This window comes from Sminthopsis crassicaudata, chromosome 2 (assembly GCF_048593235.1).
Source record: "Sminthopsis crassicaudata isolate SCR6 chromosome 2, ASM4859323v1, whole genome shotgun sequence".
In the NCBI taxonomy this organism is placed as follows: Eukaryota; Metazoa; Chordata; class Mammalia; order Dasyuromorphia; family Dasyuridae; genus Sminthopsis; species Sminthopsis crassicaudata.
The window spans coordinates 407,409,060-407,425,121 of NC_133618.1; the positions used below are offsets into that span (position 1 = coordinate 407,409,060).

Below are 16,062 nucleotides of genomic sequence, written 5' to 3' on the forward strand. Positions count from 1 at the left end.
AAATGGAGATAACAATTAATATTCTGTTTCCTTCAAATCATTGTTTATGTGACACTTGTCATTTGGCAGCTGAAATGGCAAATAATGGAAAGGATAAGCCCAAAGCTGGAATGTCTTCACTGGGTGCACTTCTAAGCAGCTAGTCTTCTCTTGCTGACTCCATCATCCCCAGATCAGTTGTGTTCCTGCTGGATACCTTAGCAACTCTCTACAAATAGCAGCCACTGAGGAAGCTAATTTCATAGGGTAGACTTGCTTTGCCTGGCTCAGGCAGTGATAAAATCATACAGCTTATTCTATGGGGAAGCTGGATTTTCATCTTTTCAAGAAAGGGAAAAGTGATTAAATTCTTTACACTTATAAGCTCTCTGCTTTTAAAATGAGACCTGACACTAAGCAGGTTAGAGGGAGGGTGCTTTAGCCAATTTTCTTTAATGGAACTTGATGGGGATCCTCTCACCTGAATTTTTACAGTTCTAATCTGCTTTAAAGAGCAGGTCTGGCTTAGAGCCATCATATAAAATAACTAAACTGTTCGTTTAAGGGGGAAAAACCCAGATAAAATGGATGGATCTAAGCCCCAACATGAAAAACAAGAAAGACCATTCAGCATAAGTCCATAAAATAAATAAGATGATGAATGGAGCTGAAAATCAGTGCAATCTCATTTGTAAGTAAAATAGGCAGCTACCTATGCAACATGAATGAGTCTTCCCTGTTTTGGAAACAGCCCACAGTTCTGCCTCAGCTGTGGAAATTCCTTAGATTAGATTCACCCTTTTGGATTAAGGCAAGCCTCTCTAACAAGATTTCAATCAAATGATGTTTTAGCCTTGATTGTTCTCTAAATCTGCCTATAGTTTTTGTCATGCCTCCAGTTTTAGGTGCGATTGGTTAAGCATAAGCCTCAAGACTAAATGTGTTGGTTCTGCCATCCTCTGCCACTTTCAAGGTCTCTTAAAAACTATAAAATTGATTATATAATATGGGAGACATGGCACAGGACTTCCCAGCATAGCATGCTCTCATCAGAGAAGGTGCTGGGTTCTAGGAGCAAAGGAGAATTGAATTATCTCAGAAGAAATTCAAGATGCTCAAAATTAGAGAATCCATTCCAAATATTCATAGGGTCTATTTGTGTCCAATCTGTGGCAGAGCTTTATGAGGTTGTATTGGTTGTATAGTGGGACATACTGTAACTCTACCCTAACCAACGTAAGGATGTCATTTTGGTCCTCTTCAAAAATAAAGGAGAGAAACTGACTAGATAGTACAGTACATGTGGAGTATTGTATTCAGTTCTGGGTCTCATAATTTTGGAAGCATGTTGATAGCCTAGAGAAAGTTCATGAAAAGTCTTGAGATAATGCCATATGAAAATAAATGGAAGTGGGTATTTAGCCAAGAGAAGAAAGGACAGGGGCAACATAATAATTAATTATTAAGGATTTGAAGGACTAGCATGTGGAAGAAGACTTTTAATATTTTTTGTATTTACCTATCAGTGAACATATATTTCTCCATCAGAATGTAAGCTCCTCAAAGATAGCAATTTTAAAAATCTTTGTATCTCTAGTGCCTTGCATTGTGGGTGATAAATACATATTTTGTTGAATTGAACTAAATTGGCAAGTTTTTTTAATCAAAAGAAGAGTTTCACTTGACAATCCAAGTTTGAGATTACATTTTTACCTTCATTCTCTTGTCTGTTCTGTAAGGATAATAATCCTTGGGAAAATCAAAATTAATTTTTCACTGATTTAGGGCCTGGCAAGAAAAGAAGGGGCAAGGAGTAGTTAAGGCAGGCAACTGCCTAGATTGCAACACAAGAGTAGAATGTAATGAGGGAATGCTTTGTTATTGATTTCTAAATATACGTATTTCTAATTTTCTTCTACTCTCACCAAAAGCCCACCTTAATATCTCATCGTGGCATGGAGGTGACTCTAGTCTTTCAAAAGCTATTTGGAGAGAATGCAAATCACACCCAAAGAAAAACTATACTGCAACAGAGCACAGGACTTGGAGGTAATTAATGATGATAATAATAATAGTAAGCATTTATGTAGCACTTTAAATTTTATAGAGTACTTTACAAATATCTCATTTTATCTTCATAATGACACTGGATGGTATAATAATCATTTTATTGATAAGAAAACCAAGGCAAATAGAGTTTAAGTTCTTGCTCAAGGTCACCCCACTAATAAGTATCTGAGAATGGATTTATGCTCAGGGCTCTCTTATATAAAATCTAGATTTCTACACACCATATAACCTATTTTCAAATGAATGTAGAAAGACCTGCATTCAAATATGACTATTAAGACTTATTAGCTGGTGCTATTTTAGCCTCAGTTTCCTACATTGTAAAGTGGGAATAATATTACCTATGAATAGCCACTCCTGGGAGAATATCTTTGGGCTCAAATAAGAGAATATATTAAAGCATTTTGTGAACCAAAAAGTATTACATAAATTCTAGATATTATTGCTATTATTATGTTAATCTTGCAATTCAGATAAGTTGGAAAGATTTCAGGTAGAAGCTTGGCAATTCATCAGTCATAAAACATTTTTTGCTTCTTATGTGTTAAACACTGTGCTAGGTGTCAGGTCTACAAAGACAAACATGAAACATAGTTTGCCCTCAAAGACCTATGAACCTATTAACTGTCGTTCAGAATTGATCACGGGGATGATGAATTTTTTGTTCTCATCAAGAGAGGAAGACCTATACCTAAGATACAGAACTTCAATCTCAATTGGTAGAAGGACTAAAAATGCTATTTGCCAATTAAATCATTGCTCCTGAAAGCATTAGATTTATATCTTAAATGATTTTTTAAAACCCCACAAACAACTTTGTTTCTCCTTGTAGGCATATCACATAATTCCTTCTCTTTCTTTATTTATGGGGGAAGGGAGAAAAGGAGAAAGAGGATGTGTTGTGTAGCCAAGGTTAACTGCTAATTAGAAGAGAAAGAGAAGGAAATTATATACTTTTGAACTATCAAGGAATTAAGACACAAGGAAAGAAAGGGGAATTTAAGAACACAGGAAAACAGAGAAGGCAAATTATTGTTTCATAATTTTTTATTTGATTGTACCACTCTACCAGTGATAATCACAACAAAATGTGTATAGTCAGTTTTATTCAGTTTAATTAATAAATAGTGTTCCATGAAGCAGTCAGAAAGAATATTGCTGACTGATGCATGTGACAGAACTTTGAGCATAATCATGGCACATTGGGAGCCAAGATTTGTCTCCTTCTAGGAAATTTTATCATTGACATTCCTGGGAGGTCATGATAGGAGCATTGCTAGGGGCAATTCTTATTTACTCCTGGTGGTAGCAATAGATGGTAGAGTAGATTTAGTTTGTTTGTTTGGGTTTTTTTTTGATATATAAAACATCTCTTTAAAATAGCCAAAAACTGTGCCATACTGTAGTTATTCAAATGTATTTCTGATTTTTGTTTCCTTTTGTTCATTCTATTCCTATGAATAAAAACCATTCTATACAGTTTAGAATCTGTCTATTTATTTGGATGGCTTGATGTCTATAAGTAACTAGAGCTCATAAAATATAATGGCTAAGAGAAGAAGCAAGGATTCTTGGTAGAATGAGAGCTCACATCTAATCTGTTTGGGTAAATTCCCAAACTGTACCCCTTTGTTTAACAGTATGAATATGGTGATCTACTAAGATCTAGAGCTGGAGAGAGCAATTTGTTTATCAGTTCTCTAAGAGCAAAAGAGAGCTTGACACTTCTCTGGATTTCTCTCTAGAGTGCATGAAGCCCAGGGGGATTTTTCAGTACTTGGTCTGCATTAGGAACAGGATCAATGCCAACTTTCAAACTTCTGCTTAGTTCAGCTTTGCCTTCAGGTTAATGCCTTGCTTTCAGAAAATTCATGCTAAAAAGTATATATCCTGGGAGACTAACATGCTAAATCATTAACACTTATTAGCATGGCAAATTGGAATTTGTCAGATTCACTAGTGATCTTCTAGTAAAGAGAAGGACTCTGAGGAATGAGATGAAGATAGGGAAGGCTTAGAGTTTAGGTTTGGTTAGGAGAGCAATGTAGGAAAGCCAAGGGCAGCATGAAGGCTCTAGGGATCTTTAGGAGAAAGAAGAGAAGGGAAGGGGGGGGTATTTTTAAGAGTAATCATAGCTGAAAAGGAATTTAGAGATTATTTAATATCTAATTATTATTTAATCATTTTATAGGTAAGGAAACTGAGGAACAAAGGAGAAGTAATTTGTGAATCTTACTGACTTCCATGGCTTTCTTAAATTCTAGCTAAAGTCCCATATGCAGAAAACCTTTTTCTTTTCTTTCTTTTTAAAAATTTCTTTATTATTTTAATATACATTGCTTTATGAATCATATTGGAAGAGAAAAATCAGAACAAAAGGGAAAAACCATGATAGAGAAAAAAAATTAGGAAAAAGAAGTAAACATAGCATGTGTTGATTTGCATTCAACCTTCATAATTTTTTTTTCTTTTTTCTTTTTTTTTCTAGATGGCATTTCTATTCAAAAAGTCTGTTGGGATTGCTTTGGATAACTGAACCAATGAGAAGAACCAAGTCTGTCATCATGCATGCTTGCTGCTACTGTGTACAATATATTCTTGGTTGTGCTTGTTTCTCTCAGCATCAGTTCATGTAAATCTTTCCAGGTCTTTCCAAAACCAGCTTGTTCATCATTTTTTACAACACAATAATCTTCTATTACCTTCATGTACCACAACTTGTTCAGCCATTCCCCAATTGAGGAGCATATACTCATTTTCCATTTCTCTGTTACTACAAAAAAGAGCTGCCACAGTCATTTTTGCACATGTGGGTCCTTTTCCCTCTTATGATTCAGGAAGGCTTTTTCAACTCTTATTAATTCTAATGCCTTCTCTCTTTCTCTCTTTTAATTATTTCCTATTTATCCTGTAGATAGCTACTTTTTACATATTTGTTTGGTTATTATCTTCCCAATTAGGATTGTGAGCTCCCTTCAGAGCAAGGATGGGTTTTCTTCTCCTTCCTTCCTTCCTTCCTTCCTTCCTTCCTTCCTTCCTTCCTTCCTTCCTTCCTTCCTTCCTCCTTCCTTCCTTTTCCTTCCTTCCTTCCTTCCTTCCTTCCTTTCTTTCTTCCTTCCTTCCTTCCTTCCTTCCTTCCTTCCTTCCTTCCTTCCTTCCTTCCTTCCTTCCTTCCTTCTTCTTCCTTCCTTCCTTCCTTCCTTCCTTCCTTCCTTCCTTCCTTCCTTCCTTCCTTCCTTCCTTCCTTCCTTCCTTCCTTCCTTTCCTTTCTTTCCTTTCTTTCTTTCTTTCTTTCTTTCTTTCTTGCTTTCTTCTTTCTTTCTTTCTTTCTTTCTTTCTTTCTTTCTTTCTTTCTTCTTTCTTTTCTTTCTTTCTTTCTTCTTTCTTTCTTTCTTTCTTTCTTTCTTTCTTTCTTTCTTCTTTCTTTCTTTCTTTTCTTTCTTTCTTTCTTTCTTTCTTTCTTTCTTCTTTCTTTCTTTCTTTCTTTCTTTCTTTCTTTCTTTCTTTCTACTATTATCCCTGTATCTTGCCTTGTACTATCCTCTGGCCCACTCTGCCACTGCCCCATGTCCTATCATCATGGACCCCTTTTCAGAGGCTTCACATTCTCCTTTAACCTCTAGTCTCTCTTCCCCATCTGAATTTACCCTAAGCACAGGAATGTGTACCATACCAACTTGAAATTCATATCCATATCCATATCCATGAACATATGAATTTTTGTCTGTTTTTGTATTTTATGTGCTTTTTTTTTTTTTAATTTTTTTTGAGATGGAGTTTCTATCACCCATCTCTACGAGCTGTGACCTTTTCACCTTTTCTGTTTCAAATCTGGGCCAGTTTGTTCCTTCTTAGATCTCCTGGTGGTCCTTGTGCCTAGGATCTCAACATATAGGTGCCAGAATTAGTCTTACTAGTTTTAGCCTTTCTCTGTCTCAGAATTTCTGAACTCAAGCATCTGATCAGCCTTAGCCTCCCTTGCTGCATGGGTTATAATTGTATGCCATCATACATCTATATATTTTTAAAATAATCTCAACTTCTTTTAATCTTTACTAGAATCCTACCTCTTCCAGGAAGGTTTCTCTAATTCTTCTTCATTCTACTTTGACTAGGTGAAAGAAGAAATTGAATCTTTGCTTCAATTGCTACCTAGCCTTAATCACTGAATGGATACCGTCTCAGTCAAAGTGAGACCTGTATCTGGCCACTGGACCCAGATGGCTCTGGTAGGGAAAGTGAGACTATGCTTGTTTCTCTCATTAGATTAGAAGCTCATTGAGGGCAGGGACTGGTTTTTGCCTTTTGTATCTCCAATGCTCAGCACAGTGTCTGATATATTGGCTCTTAATAAATTTTTATTGATTGATTTTAGTGAACCACTGAGGTAGCTTTGCTGCTGAAATCTAGAACATAATCCTTACCCTCAAGGAAAACGATAAATTGATCTTTAGCAGAAAAATGACTTCCCAATTTGCTAAAGGCCTTCCCTGAAATTGAATTGATCAGGTCACAGACTGATGATTATTATTTTCTGTTGTTTTTTTTTCCCCTCAAGGAATAGAAATATTATTCAAAGTACTAAAGGAGCAGAATTGGGTGTGAGCCCAATGCTACTGAAAGGGTCTTTTCATGATACATATGTAACCTGCAGCAACCTCCAATCCTCTCCCAAGCCATCAGATGGGGGTAGGAAAGGTTTCTGGACTTGGGTGCTGTCAGGCAATGCAGAAGTCCCATGATATATGACCTGAAGAAGTTTATCTTGCTCTGGGAAAAAAAAGACCTTGGAACTAATACTTCACAATCTGAAGCCAATAAAAACATCTTAAAATAACGCCCCCTCCTCCCTCCCTGCCCCTTCCCTTGGCCAAGGAAAAATGGATCGAGTTGGTGGGGTGCGTGTGTGGGGGTGTGGAATCAGATCGGGGAAGAGGGGGCAGAGTGATCAGGAGCTATTCAGTTTCAGGGTCTAGGAACATTGTTGTGGGCATTGCAATCCTAATGATTTATAATGAACTCCAATATGAAGACTCAAATGCTATGCACTTTCCTAACAGCACTACAAAAATAACCACATTTACAGTGTCTGCAAAATTGGAAACAAATGTCTCAAAGCAAACAAGGACTCTTTGCTGTCCTACCCAAACTTTGGAGGAAGAAAAATACTGGAACTCAATCGTTACCACAAATGATAAGCCAATATCATTTGTCATGGGAAATTCATCTGGGCAAAACTAGATTGCTCCATTACCTCTCGATGACTCTGACAAATAACCATACTGAAATATCTTAAATTAAAAGCAGCCAGGGCTTAGCTTCAACCCCCTTTCCACCCCCACCCCCCACACCTTTCTGGCTGCTATATTTTGTTTCTCCTACTCTTTTATCCTTTCCTTCCCCTCCAAAACCCTCAGGGAACAGAAAGTGAAAAGTAGTTAACTACCCTCTCATCCTTGGCTCATGGTGGAATAGAGTGTGGTCATAATAAAAATCAATAAGTGATTTTGGGGTGCCCCAGAATAGGTAAAGTGACCTTTTCTTCAGTGTTGCATGGTGGCTTGGTTGGGTGGGATGAGGGAGATCTAAGACTGGAGTTGAGACTTTAATGATGTAATAGATCTATATGGTTTTATCTCTATCTTTTTATGCCCAGTCAAGAGAAAAAACACCTGCTATTAGCTTGCTTTCAGTTTTTAGCCATAAAATATTGCCAAAGTCAGGACTGCAAGGGTGAAAGTTATTGGCAATCAAATAGAGTTGTCCAAAAGTGGAATGAATAGGTAGTGAGTTTCTTACCACTTCAGATTTCTAAACAGAGGCTGGATGAAAAAAAAAATTGTTGACTTACTATAGAGAAGATTCCTATTCAATTATGAGTTGGGTTAAATTGCCTTTGAATTTCTTTGGACTCTGAAAGTGTTCTTCTGAATTTCCATCTATTTTTGTCTTCTTAAGCCAAGTATTTTATCTCTTTAAGACACTTGCATATATACCATTAGCATCTCGAATTCAACATGTCTCAAAATGAATACACCTTCTTTCTTCTACACTTCCTTATTTTTGTTGAAGGTGTCATCATCTTTCTAGTCACCTTGGTTTGTAACTAGGTAGCCATTACTGACTCATTTTTCATCTCCTTTTCCTCCAGTTCATATCTAATTATTTGCTATCTTGTTGGTTATTTTTTTTTTTTTCTTTTAAAACTCACAGTCTTTAACAAGATTAAGAAACCCTGACTTAGGATCATAGAATCCTAGATTTAGAACTAGAAGGTTGAGTTTAATCTTTCATTTTTTTAGAAGAGGAAACCATCACTTTAGGTGTCTATCTTGAATCTCTCAGAGGACTGTAAGTCCCTTGAGGACAGATACTGTTCTATTTTTATCTTTGTGTACTCAGTGCCTTACATAGAGCAGATGTGTAATAAACATTTGTTGAATACACTTGAATGTTTTCAAAACTGTGGTTCTGTTGGGCCTCTGGAGATTTCTATAAACTTCCCACCCTTTCTACAAATCTCTCTCCCTTACTGCCATGTACTCTGGAGATAGGAGACAAGGGCCAGTAATTTCAGGTGAGAAGGAATGCAAAGAATAGAAACCTTTAAAAACGACAAACTTAAAGGGAGCAAGTAATAAAATATGAACTTAATAATTATCTGAAAATAGACTACGGGGAAGGGCATAGGCTTAGTTGAATTGTATGCAAAGAAGATGCAAATTCCATACATGATTTTTATGCATATTTCTATTCCTTTTTGCAGACTTGGATGTAGTTCTCCTGGGAAAATTCTATCTTCTTCCACCTTTTTGAAAGCCTTACTTCTATGACTGAAACACATCCAAACTCTACCCAAAAGACAGCTTGATAGAAATAGTAGAGGAAATTCTCAACTCTTGTTCTTCAGTTGTAAGAAAGTAGTTTAAAAAAAAAAAAAAAAAAAAAAAAAAAGGAACTCTTTTCACTGGAAAAAAAAATTAAAAATCTTAGAACTGTTTGAACTTTGAAACTTTATACTTTACATGGCAGTTCTCTGCTCCTTCCTGACTTTCCCTAAAGGGTGTGATTTATCAAAATCATTAACCTGCTGTGAACAAGAAAAACATAGCATTTTACAAACCTCAGAGTATGAAGTGGAGGCTTATTAGACTTTCCAGTGCATGCATGTAAGTGTATATCTGCCTCAATTTTGAAATGGCTCATATGGCTTTAGGTGTACATATACTTGTTTGCTACTAGACATATGAACTTTGCAGGGACCCCAGCTTTAAAGAGTTTATTCATTTATTTATTTATATCAAGTCTCTCCCCCTCCCATATAGCCTTTTAATTTGGTGCTTTCTCCTTTCTCTCTTCCCTCTCCTCTTCCCACCCCCACTTTCTTCTTCTTCTTCTTCTTTTTTTTTTTTATCTTGGTCTTAACAAGGAAATTAAATGTCATATAAATCTAAAAAATCCAGTATTATAATTTGTAAATGTAAACACAAAACCGAGGCAATGCCAAAGTTAAGGTCTTTCTGGTTGTGTGCTAATTAGGCTGCACATTTTAAATCTTATGCAAAGTGCTAGAATTCTTGTGGCTAAAAGAAGCTTAATTTGTGTAGCTCCTGACACTTGTGTATGTAATTTTGCAACATTCATTATAATCACCACCATCAACAAATATTTGTTGAGCATCCACTACTACATGTATAACAGTGGGCTAAGTGTTCCACAGAATATGGAGACTTAAGAGCCGCTGTCCAGAAATGGTGGATGCCATGTCTGTAGTTTCAAGGCCATGTTTATGATGGTTTGAAATCTTTTCCTTTTTTCCCCCTGAGGAAAAATCTCTGTCATTTCTGGGCACGGACAACAAAAAGCTCTGGTTCAAAAGAATGAAGGCTAGTAGAAGTATATAAAGCAAATTTAGACAAGTTACAGACAAGCTGAAGGAAGTCATAGTAAGCTGTGAAAGATCAGGCAGAGATTACATACCTAGACAGACCCAGTCCAGAGTCCTGATAGGTACAAGGAATATTGATACTGCCAAACATGATACTGGGTTATACTGGAGCTAGCTAAAATTGACTTATGAATGTCAATCATTAAATTTTCAATGTGAACATTGGTATCTCAGAAATAAGTAAATACTACAAATCAGGGCTAGATTTATTGTTTGGTTGATTGTTTGTTTATACTTAAGAAAGGGATGGAGAAAAAGTTAATAAGGTAGAATAAGCTCAAAGGGGTACTATCCATATACTCCTTTTCCTTGGAGGATTGATTATTAAAGTTTACCAGCACACCATTGGTTGAATTCTAATGGAAAGAGTATTGAATTTGGATTCAAAAGACCTGGCTGAAATCTGAACTCTGCTACATACTACTTAGTGTTTCTTGAGATGAGTCACTTTTGTTATTGTTCAGTTATTTTTCAGTTGTGTGTGAGTCTTCATGATCCCACTTGGGGTTTTCTTGGTAGAATTACTGAAGCAGATTGCCGTTTTTCTTCTTTAGTTCATTTTACAAATGGGGAAACTAAGGCAAACAGGATTAAATGACTTGCTCAGGATCACACAATTGGTAAGTGTCTAAGGTAGCATTTGAACTCTGGAAGATGAGTCCATAAAATGAAGGAGTTGTATTAGTTGATAAATGAAATCCTTTCCAGCTCCAAATCTCTGATCCCCTGATCCTTTTCCTAAAGACAAAGAAAAAAACTTCATATTATGTGAACAGATGTGAGTCAATGGATATTGATGGTGTCCAGAAGGCTATAAGCTTGTATAACAGAAACAAGCACAAGATGGAGGAGTCTAATCAATGAGGAAAAGCTATTGGGAGATGGGTCTCAGGAACTCCAACCACATCCAGGAGTCAAGGAATAGGTATCTGAACCAGGTAGGTATTGTTTCTAGTGCTGGAATATCCAATTCAACAGTGTTGGGTGGGAAACTAGAAAACAAGTAAAACTCTGACAAGATTATAGTGGATCAGATGAGGCAAAATGGGATTTCCTCTTCTTTTATTTGTGGTGGTGTTTGTGGTCCTCGATGCTCCACCTTCAGTAAGAACATTTATTCCAAAATTTGTGTGACATGCTTGTGGTTGGAAATTTTTTGGAGGGTGAGGGGAGGTGGGGCAAGAGGGAGGATGCTTTTGTGGTTCATGGTCATATCCTGTGCTGCTTGGAAGCCAGAACTAAAAAAGCTTCCAAATGGGCATCTGATCAGTGATGACTCAGCTTGGCTCCAGCTATCTGGTCCTTCACATCTGACCTCAATTTCCCACCACTGGAGATTTCCAAGTAGTGGACATCTTTGTGAAAGACTGTGTTACACTGTAGGTGAAGACTGCTGCTGACTGAAGTTAAGGACAGAGATTCTAGCATTATCTTATAATTTTAGACCCAATTTACCATTAAATTGGACAAACCTATGATGCTAGAATCAAGGGACTCAGTGCCCTTTTTTGTCTCCCTTTTTAAACTAACATTGTCATGTGGAGAATACATCTCTGAAGAAACTCTCTTTGCTTGTTGGAGCCTGGGTGGCCTAATTAAAAAGCCTTTTGTTGAACATTCTGCAGTTCAATAGCAACAGCTGTACAGTGGAAGCCAGCTCACACCTCTTTCCATGACTAACTGTGGACAACTGCCAGCTTTGATGAAATCAGGCAGGCTTTAGCAAATGTGTTCAGATATCACACTTTTCTTCACTTTTTTCTTATCCATCCAAGGTGAGATTGAGAGCTCAGATGAACCTTGTGAGTAATAAAAACAACATAGTTTTTAATATGTTAAGGTACAGAAAACATTTTGTTTGCAACTCCCTCTTGAGATAGGTAGTACAAATATTATTATTCTAATATTATAGATAAGGAAACAGTCTCAGAGGGTTAGTGATTTGATTAAGGCCATCGGATAATAAGAGTAGAAGCTGGGATTAAGATTTGGACCTCTGCTTGAAATCTATAGCTCTTTGCAGTAGGCTACCCTGAATAGGCAGAGTAATCCATGTGTATGGAATAAGTGGGTCCCGAAAGAGAGATATTAATGTGATAAGATAAACTTCGCCTATTTCATATTTTGCCATGTTTCTATGGGGTGAAGTTAGAAAGATCTGTTTTCATTCATCTCTCATTCTACTTCTTTCAAGATTTAGTGATGAGTGTTAGACTAGATATCATCATCATCAATATCCATAAGTATTTATTGATCATCTATTCTATATAAACACCACATCAGCCATTGGAAAATACCGAATGATATACACCAGAGTCCCTGTCTTTAAGATGATATTGATTCACTATAAACTCTCTTTTCTCCCAGTTTATTCATTTTGAAATGACGTTCGCTGATATCTTCCTTTTTCCTCAAGGGTCTGATAATGAGGGGACAATTCTTCTTGTCAAGGCCATCCTCTCTACATGTACCCTGGTTTCCATTTGCTGCTATCTTCTCCAGCATACTAAATGCTTGATTGTTTTTGATTGACTAATTGATCTTCCCTCTCTAATCTTCAATCTTTCCTCGTCGATGTGCAACTTTTTTAATCGCCTTCAAACAGGTGCAGGTCTCATCTGTCCTTAAAACACACACACACACACACACACACACACACACACACACACACACACACACACACTTTAGTTAGACTTAAAAATTCCCTTAAGCTATCGTCTTAAATATCCTTCTTTTCCCAGATAAACTTCTAGGAAAAAATGCTTTATACACTCATTGGTTTCATTCCTCCAACCTTTGCAGAACGGCTTCCAAACTCATCATTCAACTGAAGCTATTTTCTCCAAAGTTACCAATGAATCACCAAATGTGATATTTTTTTAATCCTCATTTTTCTTGGCCTCTGTGTTTCATTTGATATTAATGATCAGTTTTTCCTATCACTGGGATTGCATGATATAATTCTCTCCTAATTATTCTCCTGCCTATTCTACTGCTCCTTTTTTTTTTTTTTTTTTTTTTTTTTTTAAATTATAGCTTTTTATTGACAAAACATATGCATGGGTAATTTTTCAACATTTACCCTTGCAAAAACTTCTGTTCCAACTTTTCCCCTCTTTCCCCCCACCCCCTCCCCTAGATGGCAGGTAGTCCCATACATGCTAAATATGTTAAAGTATATGTTGAATATAATATTTGTATACATATTTATACAGTTGTCTTGCTACACAAGAAAAAACGGATTTAGAAAGAAAGTAAAAATAACCTGGGAAGAAAAACAAAAATGTCTACTGCTCCTTTTAAAGACTTCTTTGTTGGCTCCTTATCCATTTGATAGTTCCAAACTGTGAGGGTTCTTCAAGATTCTGTCTTTCTTTTCTCTCTTTGGTTTCTCTTGGTGACCTCACCAACCTCCAAGGATTTAATTATCATCTCTATTCCTGTATCTATATATCTAGTCAAAGGCTCTCACCTGAGCTCTGTGGCCACATTTGCTGTTCTATTTGGTTTTTAAAGATCAGTGACATCATGAGTGATATCTTGACTTTCATGTGAACTGAATTTAAGTGAGTCAGAGTTGCACAAAATTGTTTATCTCTTTCTTCCTGAGTCATCAAAGTCCAGTGACAAGACAAGAATCTTGATTAGAGATTGATTAGAGAAATGCAGATAAAACAACCTTGAGATATCATTTTACCTCAATCAGATTGGTTAAAATGATTGAAGGGGAAAGTGACAAATATAGGAGGGATATGGAAAAATTGTGACACTAATTCACTGTTGGTGAACTATGAATGGATCCAACCATTTTGTAGAGCAACCTGGAGTTATGCCCCAAAATTATAAACTGCCCTTTGACTTAGCAATATCACTACCAAGTGTGTTCTCTAAAATGATCAGGATTGAAAAAGAAAAGAACCTATATATTTTAAAATATTTATGGCAGCTTGCTAAGTGGTGGCAAAATCCTAGAAACTGCAGGGATGCTTGTCAATTGGGTAATGAACAAATTGTGGCCTATGAGCTTGATAAGAAATGATATTAATATAAGAAATGATGAACTCTATGACCTTAGAAAAACATGGATAAACTTGCACAGAAAATGAAGAACAAAATGAGCAGAACCAAGAGAATCCTGTATATTTATAACAATATTTTATAACAATAAGTTATAACAAGAACTAAATAATTTTGACTACTATAAATACTCAAATTAACCACAAAGGACATATGAAGGAAGAAGCTATCTACATTCAGAAGAACTGCTAAATAGAAGTATATATAGAATAATTTTGCATGCACACACACATACATTTGTGTTTACTGGCAGTCATCTTGAGGGCAGGGAGTTACATGATACCTTTATTATATATTTAAAAGAAAGTTGTACATAGTGATTTTTCAGTTTGCTATACAATCATCTTTTTTTTTTTTTTTTTTTTTTCTATTTGGCTATGTTATGGAAATGATTGTTTTATTTCTTAAGTTCAGAATGAAAAAAAAAAGATAAAAGTCAAGTGGCCTGGGATACAATGGATATCTTTGCTGTCATTGATGCCTGACCAAACCCTAAGCACTCCCGTTGTATCTGCTTCAGCTGCCTTTATAGCTATTGGATTAAATTGTTCTGATCCACTCATTCTGCTCCAAGAAGCCTCACATATTTGGAGTAGACATTTCCTCAAACTCACTGATGGGTCTGAGGCCTTGACTTGACTAGTGGACATTTCAAAATGGATATCCTAGAGGTATTTTAAATTCAATACATCAAAGCACAGCCCATCATTGTTCTCCTTAATGTCTTCCTTCCCCATTTCTTTTTCATCTTCCAGATTGGTAACCTTGATATTATTCTCAATTTCTCTCTCTCTCTCTCTCTCTCTCTCTCTCTCTCTCTCTCTCTCTCTCTCTCTCTCTCTCTCTCTCTTTCTCACTATTCACCCCAATCCAATCAACTAACAAATCCTGCCATTTTTATCTTTACAATATCTCTCTTATTTGATTTTTTCTTTCTTCATTATTTCATCATCTTAATGTAGGCCCTTAGTACCTCCTGCCTGGATTGCTACAATGGCTTTCTTATTGGACTCCCATATTTCATAGAGCTGCCAAAGTGATTTTCCTTAAGTGTCCACCTGAACACTTCACTACTCATAAGATTTCAGTGTCTCCATATTCTTAATGTAAACACTTCTTCTTGTTCTTGTTCTTGTTCTTTTTTTTTACAACCTTTTGCAAGCTGGCCAGCACCATTATATATTATTCCCAATTCCTCAGTCTACAATCCAACTACACTGGCCTTCTCTTTGCTCCTGACACATGATAATCCATTTTCTGCCTTGAAACCTTTGCACTTTCAATCCCCCATGCATGAAATGCACTCGGGTCTCTCCTTCTCTTCCTTCAATATGCAATTCAAGTGCTACATGGAGATTTTCTTGGTACAATAACAATTAATAGTTGTTCTGTCTTTGTTATTCATTTTGTTATATTTGCTATTCTATATATACCAGTAAATGTGCATGTTGTGTTTCCTAATAAAATGTAAGTTTTTTTTTTTTTAAAGAGTATGTATTGTTTTATTTTTTGATATTTGCATTCATCTAACTCAGTGTCTGGCTTAAAGGAGGAGCTTAAAAATATTTGTTGATTGATCTACCTAGTCAATCCAAAGGCTTCTGTGGTTTTTGCTAGCATCTGGGGAAGGCTTACATGAGAAGTCAAGGGCCATTTACTTCTATTGTAGGTTAATCTCAAGGCCAGTGAATTTGGTTGTCCAAGATAAATTGTCAGAAGAAGATTGAGTCCTTTGTAGTTATTAAACATTGGGTCTCCTGGAAACCCTGTTTTGGAGACAGTTAAAATGAGGCTTAGTTGTTAACTGATGACACATCAAATCAGCAGTGGAGCTGATAATATAAGCCAGCAGTTTTGATTTTCCAGTCTCCTAGAATAGAAAATAAAGACATGTCACACATTCTGCTCAAGCAATGGGGAGGCTGCCCAAGGCTTCCAACGTTCCAACATCTGGGTGGTTTGCAAAGTTAACTAGTTGACAGCAAGAG

At 36.3% G+C, this 16,062-nt stretch overlaps 1 long non-coding RNA gene across 1 annotated transcript in view; it reads left to right on the plus strand.

Annotated features, from left to right (window-relative positions):
- The window catches only part of LOC141553548 (uncharacterized), a 33,048-nt gene extending 28,386 nt beyond the window's left edge, over nucleotides 1–4,662 (plus strand). Inside the window, exons 2-3 of the long non-coding RNA XR_012485514.1 lie at nucleotides 1,911–2,028; nucleotides 4,538–4,662. This is a non-coding gene — a long non-coding RNA (uncharacterized LOC141553548). The remainder of the gene's footprint in view (nucleotides 1–1,910; nucleotides 2,029–4,537) is intronic.
- The last annotated feature ends 11,400 nt before the right edge of the window (nucleotides 4,663–16,062 follow it).